Source organism: Stenella coeruleoalba (genome assembly GCF_951394435.1).
Source record: "Stenella coeruleoalba genome assembly, chromosome: 4".
In the NCBI taxonomy this organism is placed as follows: domain Eukaryota; kingdom Metazoa; phylum Chordata; class Mammalia; order Artiodactyla; family Delphinidae; genus Stenella; species Stenella coeruleoalba.
Window position 1 is genome coordinate 101,116,062 of NC_137149.1, and position 23,756 is coordinate 101,139,817.

Here is a 23,756-nt window from a genome sequence, read left to right on the forward strand (position 1 = left end):
ACACCAGTCCAGAGAACCAAGACCTTCTCAGCCACATGGCTCAGAAGAAATGGGAGAAAAAGAAAGAAAGAAAGAAAAGGAAAAAAAGAAAAGAAATGAAAAGAAAAGAAAAAAGAACAGAAAAGATATAAAGTTATTGAAATAAATTTTTTTTAAATATTATTAATATTAAAAAAATTTTAAAGTAATTAAAAAAAAAGAAGAGAGCAACCAAACCAATAAACAAATCCACCAATGTTAACAAGCGCTAAAATCTAAACTAATATAAACATAAAAATCAGAAACTGGTCAGTCGCATACAGCAAACCCCAAGTCTACAGTTGCTCCTAACGTCCACTGCCTGAATTTTGGGATGACTCATTGTCTATTCAGGTATTCCACAGACGCAGGGTATATCAAGTGGACTGTGGAGATTTAATCCACTGCTCCTGAGGCTGCATGGAGAAGTTTCCCTTTCTCTTCTTTGTTAGCACAGCTCCTGGTGTTCAGCTTTGGACTGGACTTGCCTCTGCTTGTAGGTCATCCTCTGACGTCTGTTCCTTGCCCAGCCAGGAGGGGGTTAAAGGAGCGGCTGATTACGGGGCTCTGGCTCACTCAGGCTGGGCAGAGGGAGGGGTATGGAATGCACAGTTAGTGTGCGGAGGCAGAGGCCAGTGTGACGTTGCAACAGCCTGAGGCATGCCGTGTGTTCTCCTGGGGAAGTTGTCCCTGGATCACATGATCCTGGCAGTGAAAGGCAGCACAGGCTCCTGGGAGGGGAGGTGTGGACAGTGACCTGTGCTTGCACACAGGATTCTTGGTGGCTGCAGCAGCAGCCTTAGCATTTCATGCCTGTCTCTAGTGTCTGTGATGATAGCCATGGCTCTTGCCTGTCCCTGAAGCTCATTTAAGCAGTGCTCTGAATCTCCTCTCCTTATGCACCCTGAAACAATGGTCCCTTGCCTCTTTGGCAGGTCCAGACTCTTCCCGAACTCCCTCCTGGCTAGCTCTGGGACACTAGCCCCCTTCAGGCTGTGTTCACACTGCCAACCCCAGTCCTCTCCCTGGGATCTGACCTCCGAAGCCCGAGCCTCAGCTCTCAGCCCCCACCCGCCCCGGTGGGTGGGCAGACAAGCCTCGCAGGCTGGTGAGTGCTGGTCCGCACCAATCCTCTCTGTGGGAATCTCTCAGCTTTTGCCTCTGCACCCCTGTTGCTGCGCTTTCTTCTCTGGCTCCCATGCTTTCCCCCCACCCCCACCTTACCCCCGTCTCCACCAGTGAAGGGGCTTCATAGTGTTTGGAAAGTTTTCCTCCTTCACAGCTCTCTCCCCGAGGTGTAGGTCCCATCCCTATGCTTTTGTCTCTGTTTTTTCTTTTACCCTGCCCAGGTACGTGGGGAGTTTCTTGCCTTTTGGGAAGTCTGAGGTCTTCTGCCAGTGTTCAGTAGGTGTTCCACAGGAGTTGTTCCACATGTAGATGTATTTCTGATGTATTTGTGGGGAGAAATGTGATCTCCACGTCTTACTCCTCTGCCATCTTGAAGGTCCTCTCCTCCCATATACTTTAGATTATGTCTAAATAATTTATAATACCTTAATACAATGTAAATGCTATGTAAATAGTTGCTGGAATTTGGCGAATTCAAGGTTTGCTTTTATGGAACTTTCTGGAATTTTTTGGAATATCCCTGATCCACATTTGGTTGAATCCACATATGTGGAACCAGTGGATATGGAACCCACAGATAAAAGGCTGCCTGTATATAGTATTTCTACCATACAGATACAACAGATGTAAATAACCTCGAGTACAGATAATAGTAAAAGGTAATGAAATAATTAGGTAATGATAAGTTTTAAGAATTTATTACTTTTACTTTGATTTATTTAATGACACATTTATATGATTTAATTTTTAATATCAACAAGTTTGCAAAATTCTTAAAAATTTAATCCCCAGCTCTCATGATCCAGTATGAGCCAGCTGCAGTATACCACTGTGTTTATCACATAAAGAAATACTTGAAGAAACAAAAAAAATTTATGTTAATGTATTCAATCAGTATATATTTTGGAAATCTGTCCCATTACAAACATTGGAATTATAGAGGAGAGTCAGCTCTATTGTTTGCTGTAAATAAAGTCACTGTATCATGTGAGTCACAGATACTTATGCAAGAAACTGTGCCACATAATGAAAATTGTTACAGTCCTGACATGTAAAGAGTGTTATGGGAATCCCCTGGAGAAAACAAGCTGCAGGAAACTCTGTGGAGTAAGGTTGGTTACACCTAGTTGGAGAACATAAAGTAAAAGAAATAACATGAGCCAAAAAGACGAAAAAGATATGAAGGACCATGACAAGTGTAGTGAGGTGGGGCTGGGCTAGTGAAGAATCTGTGGATCAAGTAGATTTCAAGTAAAATAAGTTAGAGAAAAAATATTTTAAAGTTAATACAGGTTACTGAAAATGTGAAATAAATTTCCAATTTTGAGGTATTAGGAAGGAAAGTGGTCTAAAGAAAAGTATAATAGACCAGCAAGGATATTTGAGAAGAGGAATAGGAAACACACAAAGGCAAAGCTTCATAGCCACTGCAAAAAACAGCTAATTAATTAAACACAGAACCCCAACAGATATTGGAGTTTGAGGAATACTGTTTTTGATTATTAAAGGAAAAATAAATTTGGGGAGTAAAAAGATTTTATTTATTAGAAGCATGAAAATACACTAAAACCTTCCTCCTTGCCTTCTCAGTCTACTGTATCTTGGAGACCTTCCTATTGGAACAAATATGATATAGTACCTCTAAAACAGGTTCTTATGCCTTATCGTGAACATAATAAAAGTAAGACTAGCTATAGAAAATAAAAATGTTAAGAACAGGTGTCAGAAAGAAAGAAACAAAGAAAGAAATAAAGAAAGAAGGAAGGAAACAAAGGGGGGGGGAGGGAGGAAAAGAGGAAAGAGAAAAGAAAAGAAAATTCTGTTGTAAGAACAGACTACCTTAAAAGATTTTCAAGAATTGCTGAGTATTCCAAAACCCTAAAGTAAGCTCAGATTTTGTAAGTGGAATCTCTCAGTTCCAGAATATAAGGTCTGCATGAAAAGGAGCGGATCTGAGTTCTGGAAGCATCTGTTTCAGTTGATGAGTTCAGTCTGAGGTTCTAGGCAGTCTGCTGTCCCTTTACTTAATGCAGCCTTACAAGTGGCCAACTCACAGTTGACATCTGTCAGGCGAGCCAAGCTCATTCAAAACACTCTTTAGACATGATACATGCTCAATGATGGGAACCAACTACTCATTTTAACTGTCCTGATTAGACACTATTTAACCATTTTGGTTGGCAACCTTCAACTCAATTCAGCTGAACAGAGTGCTCTGAAGTAAACATTTTGTTAAAACGTGTCATCAGGATAATTCGGGTTTACTACTGACACACTATTCTATGTCCTTCTCTCTCCAGGTGTTTTGGCTTCTTATAAATACCAAATTGTTACTCTTGGTTCAATGTCCTAATGGCAACCTAGGAACTTGGAAACGTTAATGTAACTTCAAAAAACTACTCACTCCTATAAAGTAGCTTGGATCCACAGAAGATGGTACAATGTGCTTTCTGTATGATTTTTAGTGGCTGCATGAAGTTGTCTCTGTGTTTAAGAGTGTGTTTCTGTACCAAGGAACATTTAAAAGGTGCAAAAGTTATAGTAGCTATAGTGTTCCAGCTAAGGAATCATGAGATCCCAAAAAATCATTAAAAACTAAGGCCCAGGGCTTCCCTGGTGGCGCGGTGGTTGGGAGTCCGCCTGCCGATGCAGGGGACATAGGTTCGTGCCCTGGTCCGGGAGGATCCCACATGCCGCGGAGCGGCTGGGCCTGTGAGCCATGGCCGCTGAGCCTGCGCGTCCGGAGCCTATGCTCCACAGCGGGAGAAGCCACAACAGTGAGAGGCCTGCATACCGCAAAAAAAAAAAAAAAAAAAAAAAAAAACTAAGGCCCAAAGTGACCACAAAGTCAACATGACAGAGTAAGGACTAGAATCTGAATAGAGGTTACTTTTAACTTGGCCTTCAGATATCAGGTACTCATTACATGAGATATAGGACCTGTTTTCCTTTGCGGAATAAGTTATACAGCCAAATTTTGCCCTAGATTTTCTAGTGATACTTGAAAAAGTTACTTTCATTTTCCTCCTAGCTTCACAACAATCTTTATTTATTATTATTCCAACTTTGTGTATTTTGGTGTTTGCAATTTTTTGAACAAGATTGAGAATCCCTAAATTAATGACCAGCAGCTTACTTCTAGAATGTCTAAAGGCAAGAAATACCTAAACATGTCGAGGTTCCTTCATCCATTGGATTACTTTCAAATAGAAGATCAAGAAAAGTTATTACCGGCTAAATAGACATATTTCAGGAGGTCAGAAAGAGAGCTATTGTCAGATCCTGTCTGATGTAGCACCTTAAGAGGAGGACAGAACTAAGGTTAGGAGGAGCCAAGATACAACCTTCCTATAGTCCAAGTAGCCCTGGAAAGGAAGGTTCATCTTCAGGAAACCAGACAACAGGAAGGTCCAAACCAGGTGCAGATGACTTCTGGAGCCAATCCAGTTAATCCAAGTAAAGAGAAGGAGGTAACCCTTTTACGTGTTAGACATTGAAAGAAACATATTCCACAGGGCATGAGTGGTTAGAATGGAATCCTTGAATTAGATGAAGGAAGACAGACCTGGAAAGCCGTTTTATTCTTAGAACCACCAAAATTTGTATTACATGTCAAAATTTCTTTCCTAGGCAGTAAGAGGACCTGGAACCCTAAAATCTGTGGTTCTGGATTCAGAACCTAGAAGTCACATCAAGGAAGCCTGAGAACAAAGGAAAGGTTTCCAATTTCTCATTCTTCCCCTCAACCCCCTACTATCACTTCTAAATTCCTGTTTCCTGTTTTGATTTTGGTATAAGTATGGTACAAGTCAAAATGACAGATTGTTCAAACAACCTAACAATAATATGGTAATATGCTTTTTAAAAGTATCCAGGTTCTAAACCAAAGGATTCTAGGCTATGAAAAAAAGGAGGAAATAAAGTAATTGGGTGATAGAATCTGGAGCAACTCCCTGAGCAAACTGGGTAGCTATCCCAGCTTTTATCATATTCCATTAAACTATGGCTATATGGATCAGATGGTGTCCTAATGGCTTAAGGCTAACATCCTTGAGTGAACTATGAGTGACACCTTTATTAGCAAGGTTAATAGTACTTAACCCATTTTTTGCATCACAGACCTCTTTGAAAATATCATGAAAGCTTCTGACACTTAATCCACCATAATACACATATGCATTTACACGCAAAAATGTGCATACACTCTCCTTAAAGTTTGAAGAGCGTAGCTCATGAAGTGCTACAAGCAATATTAGTGCAAAAAATTCTTTAAAAACCCATGAAACCAACAAAGAAACAACTTAAATGAAACAGGAGTTAAACTATTAATATCATAAAGAAAAAGCCATCGAGTGGTACCTTAGTTTCCCTCCCAGCTGCTGGTGAGGAATGGTAGTCACAGCAACACTTGCATTTGTGTCTCTCAGCTATTAGAAAAATGGTTTGATTTATTTATGCATAATTTTCTACATCTGATGATATGAAGGACAGAGTGCTGAGAGGAAGGACTTGTTGCTGTTTCATGATTAGAACCAACATAGGATCTACTGTCAGCTTGCACACAGCAACTGGGTCCCTGGTGAGGGGCCCCAATAACAGTCATACATACAGTGCCAAAGGAGTGGGCTGAATCCCAAAATGGAGTGTGAGTTCTGTGCAGAACTCCCTTCTGCCTTGTAGGTCATGAAAGGGTGAAGGAAAGGAAGAAAATCTTCTGCCTTTAGGTCACCTGTGCTGGCAAGACCAAAAGTCCCCATTACCTGAGAAGGAAAGCCAGTTGGGCAGGTCACACTCCTCTGGACCGTGCCCTCACCGCCTCGTCCAACTTTTCCACTTGTGGCCTCATTTTGGTTTAATCTGGAACATAAGATCAAGAATATTTTTGACCAAATGATAAAATGTAAGTGGGCAGTTTGGTTTAAAAATGTCAGTTCATGTCACATGAAGATTTTACAGTTGTCTTTTTGAGCGGAGGAGAATTTTCCCTCAAATGACAGGGATTATGGAGAAGTGGGCAGGAGAGATTGAAAAAGCATGCACGGAAGTGCTCATTATTTCTTGTCTTCTTTCTCAGGACAAACATTAGAATAGACTACTCGTGTGCTGTGGGTGAAATGACTCCTAGACTTGGGGAAGTATCAGTAATTTTGGTAGTTGTTTTGTTTTGTTTTTTCCTGAGAGAGAAAAAAACATTTAAAATTACTTTCTGATTGAATTCTTCTTTTAATTCAGAAAAAAAATCCAGAAATATTTACATCCTTCCCTAATACCTCTGCAATAGTAAAGCACATTTAAGTCTGGTGTATTTTTTTACTACAGTGTCAAGCCATATTAGTTCAATATTTAAATGTAAGAGCAGACATAGTGGGTCACATTTGCTCAGATTTACTCTAACCTATATTCAGTAAAAAAGAAAATTCCCTAGATATATTAGGAATTACAATATTGGAAGCAAATTAGGAGGAATGTTTGTATGTACAGTACAAATTATCTTGCACTGGCAAAGATCGTGACTAGTTTTCAAGTTGTGTAATTGTACTTTCCATAGGAATAGCATTTTATCCTTTTTTTCAAAGTGCTTTAGCATATACAGTATCCTCACGATAAACTTATAAGTAGGTTAGGTGGTTATTATCCCATTTTTTTCTGTGGGTAAATGGAAACCTGGGGAAGATCTAAGACGTCTACTTGTTCAAGATTATTTACAGACAACAGCAAGACATGAGCTATCCTGACTTACTATCCAAGTGCTCTCTCTCTCTCTCTCACTCACTCTTGCTCTCTCCCTCACTTTTCCTCTCATTTTGAATCTCTCTCTCTGCTTCTTACCACATTATATCTGAATAGTTCTTGAGACCTTTAAACGTAGGACCAAAAAGACATTTGGTTTCTTCTCTCCATTCTCTGGCTTCTCCCTTTTATCCTTAAAAACTGTCATCAGAAGAGATTCTTCCTAATTTCGAGCTCTGTGTTCCCTGCCTCCAACGTGGAAAAAAAGATGACAGTTCTACTAGATCTGGCTGAGTATGTTATAGCAAGACTCATCGTAGCTACACTAAATCACAGGACTTTAATTAACACAGAAAAAATGAATGCCTTTGATTTCACTAAATATAAAATAATCAAGTTTATAAGAGATCAGAATTTACTATATTTACTGTTTTTTTTAATAAACAAGGGAGTATCTCAGCCACCAACATCTTTCTCTCGAATCACTACTCCTGAACTGCTTTATATCACTTTTCTTCTACAGTCCATTTTTCAGAGAGTGAAGATCCTTTAAAACTTAATTCATTTTGTGTCATTTCTTAACTTAAAAACAACCAGTGGTTTTCCGTTACCTTTAGAGGAGTGCCCAACTTTTTAATGAAGCCCTTGAGATCCTAAATGATCAGGTCCTTGCATTGATTAGCTGTTGCTACAATAATGCTTTAAAAACAACCATGAAACTCAAGGATTTCAATCATTTATTCTCATAGATCTGTTAGCTGGCTGAGTTGACCTCACAGCCATTCCTGGGCAGAACTGCTTCAGGCTGCAATAGTTTAGAAGGTTCCACATGCCTCTCTCATCCTTCTCCTAGGACCAGTGAATGAGCTGTGGCAGAAACAGACATATGCCAGGCCTCTTAAATCCTCTGGTCAGAACTGGCATCCTGTCATCTCTGCTCACTTGCCATTAGCCAAAGAACATAATGTAGGATGATCCCAAGGTCAAAGAGCAAGAGATACATTTTAACCTTGATGAGACAATAAAAGGTAAAGAATTGGGGCCAATCATTTGATACACCACATACTTAACTTCATCTTCTAATACTTTATCCTGTTTCAACTCCTTCTTTCCAGACTGGGATTTTTTGATGCTCTTCAAGTGTATAGGTTCATTCCAAACTCAGGGCACCAGCCCTTACTGTTCTCTCTCCCTGGCATAGGTTTCTCCCAGACATTCCATGAGAGAATGGGTTCATTGGGTTCATAGATACCTCTTAAATGCCAATTCCTTTGGAAGTCCTTCCCTGATTGCCATATCTCAAATAGCTACCAACCATGCCTACCACACATATACATACCCCCATTATTTTCTATTCTGTTATCTTGCTTTAATTTTCTTTAGAGGAGTTATCCTAAGCATTATAAAAAGTTGTGTGTATTTATGCATCTCCATCATTCTACTGCAAGTTCCTTGAGGGATCTCTTTTGCCTATCTTGTTCACCATTACTTTTCCAGCATCTAGGATTGTGTCTGGTACATAAAAAACTGTCTACAAGTATTAGTTGCATGGGCATATGAAAACCATTCCTAGGAGAGCTGGAAGAGGGCCGTTCAAAAGTAAGCCTATTCATCACTGGATCTGATCCTCAAGACTAGGGATCAGAAGTTCCTTCACAGATTTTTTTTTTTCCAGAGAGGTGCAGATATATTCCAGACCCAAGAAGGATTCTATTTCCCATGGATCCCTTGTTATATATTTGGCCACAGAATGAGAGAACGTGCATTTTTAATTAAGGACCCGTAAATGCGTATGCCACAGAGCAACATCAGGATATTCTGCTAAATGGATGCAGCAAGCAGAAAAACTCTCTCAGCCCTGCCAAGAAAGATGGCCCTTCACCTGACTGCTAATTCTCCAGGCAGGCTAGCACTATCTTATATTTCTTTTTAGCTGACAGAATCAAGAGAAAGAAACAAGATGTGAATTTTACCTGGACCCAGCAAATGTCTCAAACAACATAGTTCAGGGAATGATGCCAGCTCGAGTGAGGCATTTTTGGACTCTAAGAAACTATGTGGGCCTTCAATGTCTCCAGTTCACACTAATAGGCCTTGCAAGACTGTGTTTGGCTTCAAGGAGGAAATTAATGAAGTTCAGATGAACCTGTGCAGTTTTAGCTTTAAAATGTTGCCTTAAAATTTTACAGGGAGCTTAGTTTTATGAAATTTTCAGAAAGGGTAGCCACGCTTTTGTTTGAAAACATAGTGAGATGCCTGCTTTAATAATAATGGTAATGACCATAGTAATAGTAGGAGCAATTGCAAGGCAAAAAGATATGAAACTACAGGCTCCACCAGGTGCATTTGCATATTAATTTACAAAGTTTAAAGGCTGCTAAAACAAAATAATGATCAACTCTCTTGGAATGTACTGCATATTCTCTGGGGGATTTTTTTTCCCTCGGGGATGGAAAGGCGGGGAAGGCAGAATGATGCTGAAACTTTTCATCACTTCTTTCTTCTTCTGGTTCAGCACAGTTTTTACAAAAGCCCAAGTTCCAAAAAAATACTCATGCCAGTGTATTCTTCAAGCACAAAGAATGTCCTGCCCTGTCTTCATGACCACACTTGCATGTGGGTAAGACCCAGCAGAACACGAACATGCCAAAGCACTGGTGGAAAGAAATTGCCCTTTCCTTCCTTCCCTACCTCTGGTTGTTCTGAAACATATTTCACCCAATGGGAGGGACAGGTATGCCATAGGGCCATGAATATGTATACCTTTGAAGACTTTCTGAATTTTTGGTTTTAAGCAGAACTTGAATATTTAGGGCTGTGTACGTATAGTAGGACTTCTTTGTTTGGGCGTGGGGCTAATTTGGGGGTTAGGACAAAAAAGAATAAATACCAGAATCTCAGGAAAATTCTTGGTCTTTGAACCACTCTCACAAAATAATGTTGTGCTGAGTTATATGTAAATGAGTCAGAATTTAGAAATCAAGAGGGTAATGTTCTGAATATGTTGTGTTTGGGGTTCTACAAGCTCCAAAATATTTTTTAAGTATTTTGGAAAAAAATACTTTGCGGATGTGTTTGCTAAATCCAATACCTGGCCATAGTGTTCTTATTTCTGAGGGTTAGCAGGAAGAGGAAAAAGTGAACTCTGTTTTTCAGATTGTGGGTGGCTTGCAATGAAAGAACAAAACACTAACACTAGTATGGGCAAAAAATAATCCTAATAATCCAAGGAGTTAAATTAGTTGTCTGAAAAACAAAGCAATATAAATTTGTCCCTTTACGTCCACAAAATGAGCTATTTGAAAGAAGTGGCTCACTCATACTTGAATTCCCAGCATTCAGCACCTTCATGGAAAGAATGAATAGAATATTGAATGAATTAATGAACAAATGAATGAATCAGTGAATGAAGACTGCAAGAGACATTATTCAAAATACTTTTGTATAAAGCATGTATTCTGCTTCATAATTATACATTATATGTTCAGCGGGTAACATCTCGGGGTATGTGCAGGATTTTCTTACATAAAAGAAACAAAACTCATAAGTTATTATCAGAAATTAGGTTTAGACCACGTGCAGTAAAAAAGGCCTCAGGCTAGGACTTCCCTGGTGGTCCAGGGGTTAAGATTCTGGGGGCTTCCACTGCAGGGGGCACAGGTTGAGGTACTAAGATCCCACATGCAACTAAGATCCCACGTTCCATGAGGAGTGACAAAAAAAAGAAAAAGCCTCAGACTATAGGTTAGAAAGCCTGGGTTCTATATTCTTGCACTGGATTCCTGGATCCCTTTCTTTGTTACTTAAAGCCAAATTAAATTGTCAGGGCCTTTTGTTTTGTTTTGTTTTGAATCCATACAATAGAATTAGAAGAGATCAATTGCCATGCAATGCATACATTCTTATTTTTTTTATTATCACCATTACTATCACATGAAGTTTAAACTTTAAGGTCCTGATTAGCTGTTCCTGCTAATTTTCAACACTCAACCTTTGTACTAGCCAGTGAGCCTCCTTAATAGTCTACAGAATTGCCACATTCCTGAGTAAACACCCAAAAAGATCAATGATACATACCTGCAGCAAATTTTTGTTCTTCCACAAGTTCAAAATATTTCTGTCACTCAGAGCTCGCTCCAAGTGCACCAAACTCTCACATCACTGTAAGACTGGGGCATGTAATTCAGTGGTGTATAACCCTACTCATTGCTTACTGTCATTTGTATCAGTCTTTTATCTACCAATTACATTGTACATTTAATTTCTTCTCCTGAAGAAATTTCAGGCCAGAGTCTTTATAGTTCAGGCCAGAGGCCTCTTATAGTTGTCTTGTATGTCTCACAGCACACAAGCACAAAGCAGGTACTTGACAAATTAAGAGACATGCAGTTAAACCAAGAATGACCAAAAGATAGGAAAGGAGCTACCAAAGGATGATAGATTTCACACAACTTTAGAAAGTGGGAAGCAGGTGGAAGAACGGCAACTGATGTAGCATCTCAGAGAAAACCTTAGCTTAGAGTGCTTGTAGAGAGCACGGAATAAAGGAAGCAACATATCCTGCAGAACCTCAGACATAAAGCTAATGTTGGGAGTGGTAATGAAATGATGGGCTGACACCTTAGGATTAGTCAAAAGTCTACATATGGTCATCCCAAATCTATGTCCACACTACCATACCCCACTTCAGATGGAATAGACAGAAAGGTAGTAGTCAGAAATCTTACTCTTAGATAGAAGAATGAAGGCTTTTTCTCTGGAGAAAATGAAGAAACTCAGAGAACAGATGTCTGATGTTTTGACGTTTTGTGAGTCCCTGGCTTTCTGTCTGATCACTAGCAAACAAGGCTGCCAATTGAAAATGAAATCAGACACAGAGGTTGAAGTCAACTTTGTAATGGGCAACTGAAAATCATCATTTTTTAAAAATATAAAACCACAATGTGAAAGACAAATAAGATAAATGAGGAAAAACTATCCTGGAAGAAAAAGAGAGAACTGAGGAGATAGGAGAATAACAGTAACAATAATATCCTCTAATTTGTAAACCAAACAGATTAATTTTCATTAATGATGCCATTACAAAAATAAGCAATTAAAGGAAACAAAGAGCTCTTGGAAATTAAATACTTGAACACTTAAATTTAAAATCAGCAGAAAGTTTAGAAAGTAAAGAACATTTCTCAGAAAAACAGAAGAAAACAGCAAAGAGCTGAAAAAAATTTTTAAATGCAAGAGACAGAAAAGACAAATCTAAGAGATCTAATATTTGACTGACAAGAGTTTCAGAAAAGAAAAAGGAAAAAAACAAATCAAATGAAAACAAAATAAAAACTTGCTGGAGCTAAAGAACTATAAAGCCCCACACTGAAAGGACAAACTGAATACCCAGAGAAATGATTTTTAAAGATACTGACAGAAAAGAACATCATTATGAAATTTTAGAATTCTGGAAGTAAAAAGAAGATCCTAAAAACTTCCACAGAGTAGCAGGAACTACAAAAAATGAAAACCTGAATAACTTCAGAATTCTCATCTACAACACTGGATGCAAGATGGCAACAGACAATTCCTTCAGCCTCTAAGGAAAAATTGTAGCTCGCTCTTTCAGTCTGGAGCTTTATCGTTCTTTACTTTTTTTTTTTTAACATCTTTATTAGAGTATAATTGCTTTACAATGGTGTGTGAGTTTCTGCTTTATAACAAACTGAATCAGTTATAATATACATATGTTCCCATATCTCTTCTCTCTTGCATTTCTCTCCCTCCCACCCTCCCTACCCCACCCCTCTAGGTGGTCACAAAGTCTTTACTATTTTTTTTAACAACATCCTGCTCCAAGTTTTCTTCGTCTCTTTCCTGGAACACCTATTAGTCAAATATTAGATACCTCAGTTTGTCTCTTACTTTTTTCTTATATTTTAGAGCCCTTTGCTTGTTTCTACATCCTAAAAGATCATCAATCATAATGTAGGTTAAAGACATTTTCAGACATGCAAGGATGCATATATTTATCTTCTGTGCACTCTTTCTAGAAAGCATTTAAGGTTATGGTAATTCTTATACCAAGGACTACACTAAGAAGGAAAAGTCTTATGACCTAGGACACAGTGGATCCTATTCAGGATCATACACAAAGGAACTCCTAGGACTGTGGTCACGGCCTACCGCCACTGGCCTAGAGTGCAACACAGAATATTGGACTCCATTTTTTTTCTATATAGCAAAATAGCTCTGATGAAACACTGTTGAGAAAAATAAACATTTTTATAAGAAAGTTCTCTAGTAAGATGTAAAACGATTAGCAACTTTAGCGAACAAAATTTTACCAGAAATAAAATGCAATCCAAGGTCAATACTTGACACTGCAAAAATCATTTATTTCTTATTAATGCAAGTATTGTTAGTTGATTTACCTAAAATTAAGATTTATGATTATTTTTCAAGGATGAGTGTAAAGCTGGAAGGTGGTGTAGGAGAGTAAATCCTCAATATCCTAACAGGAAGCAGAGAATACAATATGTATAGATATATTATTTAGCAATATGGAGGGAATTGCAAGAAAATAGTTTAAAATAGTTGTCTCTACAGAAATTGGACTAGGGGTGGGAAAGAGTAAAAAATCGAACAGTGTTTCCCTATCATTTTAAGTCTTTTTGGGTTCTACTTTACTTGTCAATAGGTGTATCTTGAGTAAATATTTAAAATATATTTAAATAAACCTGTCATATTTATAGCTTTTATTGGAACATGCTGTGGTCTGAATGGTTGTGTCCCCCCAAAGTTCCTATGTTGAAATCCTAAAAAAAAAAAAAAAAAAAAAGAAATCTTAATCACCAAAGATAAAATGGTAAGAGGACATGGAGCTATTGGGGAATGCTTATGTCATAAGAGTTATGTTATGATAATGGGATTAATTCCTTATAAAAGAGGCTCCAGAGAGCTCCCTATTCCCTTCCACCATGTGAAAACATAGTGAAAACACACCAGCTATGAACCAGGAAGAGGGCCCTCACCAGAACGTGACCATGATCTTGCACCCTGATCTTGGACTTCTCATCCTCCAGAACTGTGAGAAATAAATATGTTTTGATAAGCTACCCAGTCTGTGTTATTTTGTTATAGCAACCCAAACGGACTAAGACGGAGTATTAGCAAATTGCTATAGAAGAAAGAAAAAGTACAGAGAGTTTATAATGTTCACTTTGAGGAAGTAATCATTTTTAACCTCAATCTTCTGCCTATAATGGCATTCAGTACAGCATGGATGAAAGAAAGCTAATAACTAAAAAATTAGAATTTCATAGAGTCACATTGCCTAGGCAGTGCTTCTGAGTGCTACTAGTGAAGTTTCTCTTTTGTGTGAATCAGGAAATTATTTGAATATGAGAGGGTCCAGACTTGATCTCCTAAAGTATAGTGACTGTGGCTTCTTAATCTCTTCATTCTTGAACATGGTGAGTTCTATGAGCTCAATAAATATTTACTGAATTGAGTTAAATGTGAAGAAATATCTTTGCAATATTTTATTCTAGAATATAAAGCAAGCAGTAGCAATAATAGCAGAAAATCTCTGCCTTATTTTAATACCTGTCAGTTTCCCCTCAATGTAATGTTATTTCTTTGAGCCCTAAGCGTTCTTAACTTGCCAATTAAATATCTATTGTAAATTTTGAATGCCTGTCCTTTTGAAGGAAGCAGAAACATACTATTAGATTTTGTTTTCAGCTTCATAGATTTATTTTTCTCTCTGGCAACAAATTCAAAATTTTTATCCTAAAAAAAAAACTGTGTTTTTTATTAACTATGTATGTCCACAATGCAAACTTTAATGAGGTAAATCTCCAAAATGTGTTTGTGAAATATTGCCTAACATATTGATTCCTTTTCTGATGAAGAACCCATTAAAGGGTGTATTTAAATACCTCTAAAACACTTTCTTGTTTACTTTACATGTGGTTTAAATTCACTATTAAAAATTTATATAACAATGATAGATATTTTTGAAGTTTCACATAATCTTATTATCAAATAGATAATATTCTTAACTATTTTGCAGCCAGATATTTCTTTCTGTGTATTAAATACTTGAAATATGTATATCTGAATAGAATACATTAAAAATGTGCTTTTCACAAAAATGGTGTTATCTTCTTTTGTAACCTTTTTCATGTGCAAAGCTATCACTAACATAATTCATTTTCATGCCAATACATAGATCTTCATCATCATTCCCAGTAGGTGGGTAGATTCTATTATATGGATATACATTATTATTCAGCCAATATCTTAATGTTAGAAACATATGCTGTCTCTAATTTATAACTAATGAAAACATATTAGAATAAGCCACCTTGTGCATACATCTTTGAGTATGTGTATTTTTATTTCTTTAGGGTACGTTGCCTAGAACTGAAATGTTGGGTCAAATTATCTGCACATTTTGAAGACTTGCCCTTGAGAAAATTGGTCTTAGCTTACATCCCACAAGGAATTACAAAAATGCCCTTTCATTCACATAGTTTACAATACTGGATATCGTTATTCTTTTTAATCACTGTGGCTCTGTTGGGTAAAAATATGTAACTTGTATTTCTTTGATTATTATTGAGTTTGAACTTTATTTTTAGTGTTTATAGGGTTTCTTTTGTGAATTGACTGTTCATGCTCATTTTTATGTTATTATTAAGCTGTGAAAAGCTTTTTAAAAAATTCCAACTTTCTCATTATGAATAACATTTCAGTTTCTTACAATTCTGGATTTTAATCTAGGTTTTGGCAAGTTTTATGAACATTCATATGCAGAAGACTCACTAACGTCTTGCATTCACAAGACTTGCCAATGACGAATTGTTTCTTAGTCTTGTAGTAATAGTAAAAAACTATGCTGAAATGTTCTCATTTGTTTGCCATAGAAACAGAGGCAGGGAGACAGATCTATTGAAGATTTTGATTATCAAGATTATGACTTAAATTTCTGTTTATGACAAAGCTCTTTTGAATGGCTTAAAATTTAAAATAGATCATCTCAGCTGCCTTGAAAATTCATTTTCCCCATATTTTTATTCAAGCACTTAACCACATTTTCCTCAAAGAAATCCCTAATTTTTTCACTTGTTTTAAACTACTCTCAAATAACAAGGACTAAACTTTGGTAGCATTATATGAAACATATAATGGTTTGTAATGGTCATTCTCCCTAGAAGTAACTTTTTTCTCTCCTCTCATCCTTCTCTCCTTTTTGTCATTGTATTTCTTCATTAGTTTACCTAAATGATTTTAGTTCACTATAACCACAAGAAAAGCACATTGAATTTAAAACACAAGACAGCATTGTAGTGCATTGAATGGTGGCCCCCCAAAAGATGTGTCCTTTTTTTTTTTTTCAGCTGTGCCATGTGGCATGTGGGATCTTAGTTCCCCGACCAGGGATAGAACCTGTGCCCCCTGCATTGGGAGTGCTGAGTCTTAACCCCTGGACCACCAAGTAAGCCCTAAGATGTGTCCATTTTAAATCTAATCTTTGGAACTTGTAAGTGTGACCTCATTTGCAAAAAGAGTTATTTACAGATGTAATTATGGATTTTGAGATGAGGAGATCATCCTGGATTATCTGGGCCCTAAATCCAATGAGAAATGTCGTTATAATAGACACACAGAGGAGATACACACAGCCAGACAGGCAGCAGGCAATGTGACCATGGAGACAGAGATTGGAGTAATGCAACCAAGAAACACCAAGGAATAACAACAGCTACCAGAAGCTGAAAATAGCAAAGAATGGAATTGCCACTGGGGTCCCTGGAGGGACTGTGGCCCTTGAGTTCAGACTTCTGGCCTCCAAAACCATGAGAGAATAAACTTCTGTTGTTTTAAGTGACCCAGTTTGTGGTCACTTGTTATGGCCAACACAGAAAACTAATACAAGCACTAAAACTGAAAAATCTCACAAATTAAGATGGAATCTTCCTAAATTCTGGAAAAATAAATAAATTATTTTGTAATTTGTCAAATTCTAAGTATTGTGTATGGCAAATTCTCTCTAGGCAATGTGTAGTACCCAATGTAGTGTTAAGAGTAAAATTAACCCTCTTTATCTTTGGGTTCTGCATCTATGAATTCAACCAATTGCTGATTAAAAAAAAAAAAAAATCCAAAAAGTACCTAAAAGCAAAACTTGAATTTGCGGCATGCTGGCAACTATTTACATGCCAGTTACATTATATTTATAACTACTTATATATCATTTACATTGTATTAGGTATTATAAGTAATCTAGACATGATTTAAAGTATACAAGAGTATATGCATAGGTTACATGCAAATACTTTGCCATTTTATAAAGGAGACTTGAGGATCTGTGCATTTTGGTATCTACAGGGGGTCCTAGAACCAATCCCCTGCAGATACTGAGGAACAACTCCATAGACTCTGCCGTCCAACTACCTAAATTCAAGTTCCAACTTCACTGGGTGATTTAGGACAACTTTATTAACCTTTCTGAGTCTTGGGTTTCCTCATCTACAAAAAGCAGGTAATAAGAGAGAGAACACAAATAGATGGAAATATATACCATATTCTTGTATTGGAATAATCACTATTGTCAAAATGACTATGCTACACAAGACAATCTACAGATTCAATGCAATCCCCATCAAATTACCAATGGTATTTTTCACAGAACTAGAACAAAAAAAAAATTTTTTTTTAATTTATATGGAATCACGTAAGACCCCAAATAGCCAAAGCAATCTTGAGAAAGAAAAATGGACTTGGAAGAATCAGTCTCCCTGACTTAAGACTATACTACAAAGCTACAGTAATCAAAACAGTATGGTATTGGCACAAAAACAGAAATATAGGTCAATGGACCAGGATAGAAAGCCCAGAAATACCTATGGTCAATTAATCTATGACAAAGGAGGCAACAGTATACAATGGAGAAAAGACAGTCTCTTCAATAATGGTGCTGGGAAAACTGGATACCAATGTAAAAGAATGAAATTAGAACATTCTTAACACCACACATAAAAATAAATTCAAAATGGATTAAAGACCTAAATGTAAAGCTGAATATTACAAAACTCCTAGAGGAAAACAAAGGCAGAACACTCTTTGACATAAATCACAGCAATATTTTTTGAATCCGTCTGAAATAAAAACAAAAATAAGCTTCTGCATAGCAAAGGAAACCATAAACAAAACAAAAAGAAAACCTATAGAATGGAAGAAAATATTTTCAAATGATGTGACTGACAAGGGATTAATCTCCAAAATAAACAAACAGTTCACATACAGCTTAATATCAAAAAAAAAAAATCAAAAAATGGGCAGAAGATCTAAAAAGACATTTATCCAAAGAAGACATACAGATGGCCAAAAGGCACATGAAAAGATGCTCAACATTATTAATTATTGGAGAAATGCAAATCAAAACTACAATGGGTATCACTTCACACCAGTCAGAATGGCCATCATCAAAAAGTTCTACAAATAATAAATGCTGGAGCGGGTGCAGAGAAAAAGAAACCCTCCTACACTGTTGCTGGGAATGTAAATTGGCGCAGCCATTATGGAGAACTGTATGGAAGTCCCTTAAAAAACTAAAAATAGAGCTACCATATGATCCTGCAATTCCACTCTTGGGCATATATCTGGAGAAAACCATAATCCGAAAAGATACATGCACCCCAATGTTCACAGCAGCCCTATTTACAATAGCCAAGACATCAAAGCAAACTAAATGTCTACTGACAAATGAATAAAGAAGATGTGGTATATTAATACAGTGGAATATTACTCGGCCATAAAAAAGAATGAAATAATGCCATTTGCAGCAACATGGATGGACTGAGAGATTATCATACTAACTTCAGTAAGCCAGACAAAGACAAATATCAATATGGTATCGCTTATATGTGGAATCAAAAAAATATACACAAATGAACTTATTTACAAAACAGAGGTAGACCCACAGACACAGAAAACAAACTTATGGTTACCAAAGAGGAAAGGGAGGGAGGGATAAATTAGGAGTCTGGGATTAACATATACATAATAATATATATAAAAATAGAGAACCAAAAAAGACCTGCTGTAAAGCACAAGGAACTACAGTCAATATTTTGTAATAACCTACAAGGGAAAACAATCTGAAAAAAATAGATATATTTGTATGTGTAACTGAATCACTTTGCTGTACAACTGAAACACAAATTGTAAATCAACCATACTTCAATAAAAAAAATTTTTAATTAAAATTAAGAAAAGAGTACCTACTTCACAGAGATTGTTATAAAGATTAAATGAGTAAATATATTTAGATGGCTTAAATCTTTCTAATAACCTGGCACATAGAAATGATTAAGTAAATCTTATTTAAATAAGCATTTCATTTTTAATTGAGGTAGAGCTGATTTACAATATTATATAAGTTTTAGGTGTACAACACAGTGATTTACAATTTTTAAAGGCTATACCCCATTTATGGTTATTATAAAATATTGGCTATATTCCCTGTGCTGTACAATATATTCTTGCAGCTTATTTTATACATAATAGTTTGTACCCCTTAATGCCCTACTCCTATATTGCCCCTCCCCCTTCCCTCTCCCCATTGCTAAGCATTAATTTGTTTTCTACATCTCTGAGTCTGTTTCTCTTTTGTTATATTCACTAGTTTGTTATATTTTTTTAGATTCTGCATACAAGTGTTATATGGTATTTGCCTTTCTCTATCTGACTTTCTAATAAACATTATACTTGTGAACAGTTTCATATAATCTGTGAGTTTTGCTAGGCCTGCTGTAACAAAGTACCACAAACTGGATGAATTAAATAACACAAGTTTATTGTCTCACAGTTTTGGAGGCTAAGAGCCTGAAGTCAAAGGTGTCAGCAGTGTTGGCTCCATCTGACAGTTTAGAGGGACAGATCTTCTCCAAGTCTCTCTCCATGGTTTGTAGATACCTGTCTTCTCCCTTTGTCTCTTCATGTGATCTTCCCTCTATGTGCTTCTATCACTGTCTCCATATTCCCCCCCTCTTGTAAGAACACCAATCATATCAGATTAGGGCCACCCTAAAGACCTCATTTTAACTTGATCACCTCTGTAAAGACTTTATCTCCAAATAAGTTCACATTCTGAGACACTGGGGGTTAGGATTCCAACATACCATTTTTTGTGGGGACACAGCCTTATTTCAGTATATATTCCCTTCTTTAGCTTCCATTGCCTTATATCCTAATCAAAGCATAAAGTAGTAACTTAATATTTTTAAATGAGGAAACTTGAACTGAAAAAAAGAACATATGTTTCTGTGGGAAGAAGGTGAGGTAATTGTATGAAGGAGTGAGTGAAATTTAAGTCAGTGAAAATGGAGTTAAATAATTTTGTTATTAATATCATTTATAATTGCTTTTTCTTTAATAAGCAGAATGACAAAGAGAAGGCTCCTGTCATCATTTTTTCCTTTAGCATTTATTCAAAAAATTTTTGTTCATTTTTTAACATTATCCACAAGAATCAAATCGTTTTAGAAACATTAAGTAAAGTTTATTTTCCCTTTACTGAATCCTATAAGCATTCTAAAACAAAGCAGATATCTCATCTCTTTATTTCCACTTCATGTACAAAAAGCTTTATTTCAGCCTGAAAAAAATAGCCATTTCCACTTTGTATGGTGATTTATGAGGCATATAAAGAACCATTTCTGAGAAAGATGGTAAAATGCTCTTCTGTCAAACCCAGGTAGAAAAGTACATTTGTTCATTCCAATAAGAGTGGGGAAAAAACAGTGTTACAATTATTCAAAGAAACATTTAGCAAAAATAATTCACTTATATAAGGGGTAAATTAAACATTCTAATAACTGTTAAACCACACATTTTTCTCCTTTAACCTCCTTCACCACCTTGACTTTCATATATATAACTTATATTTATGATGTAACTGTTGAGACAAATAAGGAAATGTCCTGATCTCCATATAGCATTTCCTCAACTAACAAATGCCTCTACAATAATTCCAGCTGAAACAACCAAAATTCCACACCTTATGACTGAATATCAATGTATATTCTTTTAAATATTTATTGTTAAATTATGTTTGAGTACTTAACTATGTGTAAGACTCCATGTAATTAAAGAGAGTACAAAGTTTTCCTTTCACCAAGTGAATAAAATGCTTACTTCTTGAATGTTTGGTAGGATATCCAGCCTCAGTAGTTTATTTAGTAAATTAATATAGTACAGGAATTGGCATTCTTGTTGAAGGATCAAGAAAGAACAAGAGAAAAACTAAAATGATCTGAGGTTCATGTGACTGGGCAGTAGACAGTGTTTTAACTAAAGCTGCCTTTCCCTAGCCTTCAGGGTCTTTAAGTAAAATGTCTACACAGTGGAGTCCCTCTCATTAGATATCTCTGCCGCTGAAAGCTACACTCAGTAGCCACATCATAACAATTATTTGTTGAATTATAATGTGTTCTAAATTTTTTCAGGATTTATTAAATTCATTTTTATAAAGGAAGCATTGATCACCAGGAACAAACACAGGCTCAGCTCAAACAAGCAATACTAAAATACCTTTACTTTTTTTATTAGTCAATATATTTGTACATCAGGGAACTCAAAAATATAATACATCTCTATTTAAGAAGAATTTTGGACAAATGTCCTAATATAGAAAAAAATGGGAAAATATGGATTGGATAATAGTATATTTGGTTGAACTGGCTAAACAACTGTGTAAGTAGAGAGATGGCTGCTTAATCAGAATGAAATCAGCTATGATGTGAAAAGGAGGGAGTCTTTGATGATAATCCATGTGATTCTTTTCTAAACCTTGTTCTTGTTAGTTTTTCTTTATCAATGCTTCTGTGGTGTTATAGATAACATGTAACTCAAACTTGAAGATAGCAAATAGTTTAGAAAGATAGTTAATAACTGGACAGTAGAATAAAAACTAAGGAATATATGTCAAGCTAAAATAATGGGACAAATAAAAATCAAATATAATTTAATACAAGTAAATGGTAAAGCCTGTATTTTGGTTCAAGAAATCAATTTTACAAGTCCCAGATAGAAGATAACTACAGCCAAAAAAATCTTAAAGATTTATAGCTAAATAAGCTATTTTACAACAAAGTATATACAATTCCTTGTAAATTGTAAAAGCCATGTACAAGTCTGTTGCTGTTATTGGATGAGTAAATAAATGAATACCATCTTAGACTGTATCAATAAAATAAGGGTATGCAAAATTAAGTAACACTGGCATTTAGCTTTGTTCTGATTGAGCCACATCTGGAGTATTAGGTGAAGTTCAAGCTACCATACTTCAGAGATATGCTGGCAACTGGAAAATATAGAGAGATGTGTGTATCTAGTGGTGTGTGTATTTGACATCATGTCATAAAAATAGTTGAATAAACTTCCAGTTTCTGATCCTGCATGTAAGGAGCTTGAGAGCTGTCACTCCATCTAAACAACAAATAAAAAGCTAAACAGACTGAAAAATCAACAACTTTTCTTAGATCTGTAATTGAGGGGAGGGCCCAGGGCAAACCACTGCCCTCAAGATTGAAGAGACAAGCAGGAAAATACAAGGAGTCATGGCTTAATGGAGCAGACAACTCTAAGAGTTAACAACTCCAGAGAGACCCAGTCATATTGTGAGATTTACCTTCAGGATTTTGCCCAGGTTCCCAAAGTAAATATCGGAGAAAAATCCCCTCTGGCTTCCAGCAAGTGTGGGGGATGGAGGGGATGGAGAGCCAGGGGAAGGAACTACTGTGAAATGCATCAGAGCACTCTGTTCTTCTTCATAAGGCCTGACTTCAGTGGAAACTAGTTAACCAGAGCCTGACGTGTTGGGGTGTCATCAGAGCCTAACTGACCTGGGAAAGAGAAATGCCCAACTCTAGTCTGATCTATCATTCTATAACAGAGAAAGAACATACTTAACTCCAGCCTACTCTAGTCATCCTGCCCCACCTAAGGAGGGGGACAAAAAAGCTTAGAGGGGAGAAAAGCTTAGAAACACATGTAAAGTTTATAGTCTAGAGGCATAGGCTCACTAAAAGACTGAGACCTAATCATCATATGATAGAACACTTCCCCTCCCCACACACCTTACCACCACATTACTAAAATCCTATTTAGAGCAGTTCCTTTTATTTGGTACATCATAAATAGCTATCAAGAAAAAATAACAAGGCTTACAAAAAGTCAAAAAACACAATAAAATTACATGGATGGAGAAATATATACCAACACAAACATTAACCAAAAGAAAGCAGGAGTAGCTGTGTTTATTTCAGACAGAGCAGACTTCAAAGCAAGGAAAGTTATCAGGGATAAAGAAAGGCATTACATAATGATAAATGGGTCACTTCTCCAAGAAGATGTAACAATTATTAACATGTATGTACCTAATAACAGAGCATCAAACTAGATGAGGCAAAGACTGATAGAGCTGCAAGGAGAAATAGATGACTTCACTCTCAGAGTTGAAACTTCAATACCCCTTCCTCAGAAATGGACAGATCCAGCAAGCATAAAATTAGCACAAATATATTTGAACTCAATAACACCATCAATCAACTGTATATAATCAACATCAATAGACTACTTCATCCAACAACAGTAGAATACACAGTTTTCTCAAGCTCACATGGAAATTTCATCAAGATAACCCATATTATGGGCCATAAAACACACCTTAATTAGTTTAAAAGAATAAAAAATATATCATTTCTGCTCTCAAACCACAATGGAATTAAATTAGAAATAAATAACAGAAAGATAACTAGAAAATACCAAAATACATGGAAATTAAACAATGTGCTTCTAAACAAAACAGGGGCTAAAGAAGAAAT

At 36.4% G+C, this 23,756-nt stretch overlaps 1 protein-coding gene across 4 annotated transcripts in view; it reads right to left on the reverse strand.

Moving 5' to 3' along the window:
• The window catches only part of ADAMTS3 (ADAM metallopeptidase with thrombospondin type 1 motif 3), a 611,755-nt gene that overhangs the window by 395,201 nt on the left and 192,798 nt on the right, over positions 1-23,756 (reverse strand). For 2 of the 4 annotated variants that reach the window (XM_079921101.1, XM_079921114.1), the window contains exon 3: positions 5,907-6,003. The exons of the other annotated variants lie outside the window; for them this stretch is intronic. The gene's annotated coding sequence lies outside the window, so the exon portion shown is untranslated. The remainder of the gene's footprint in view (positions 1-5,906; positions 6,004-23,756) is intronic. 4 annotated transcript variants of the gene reach the window in all.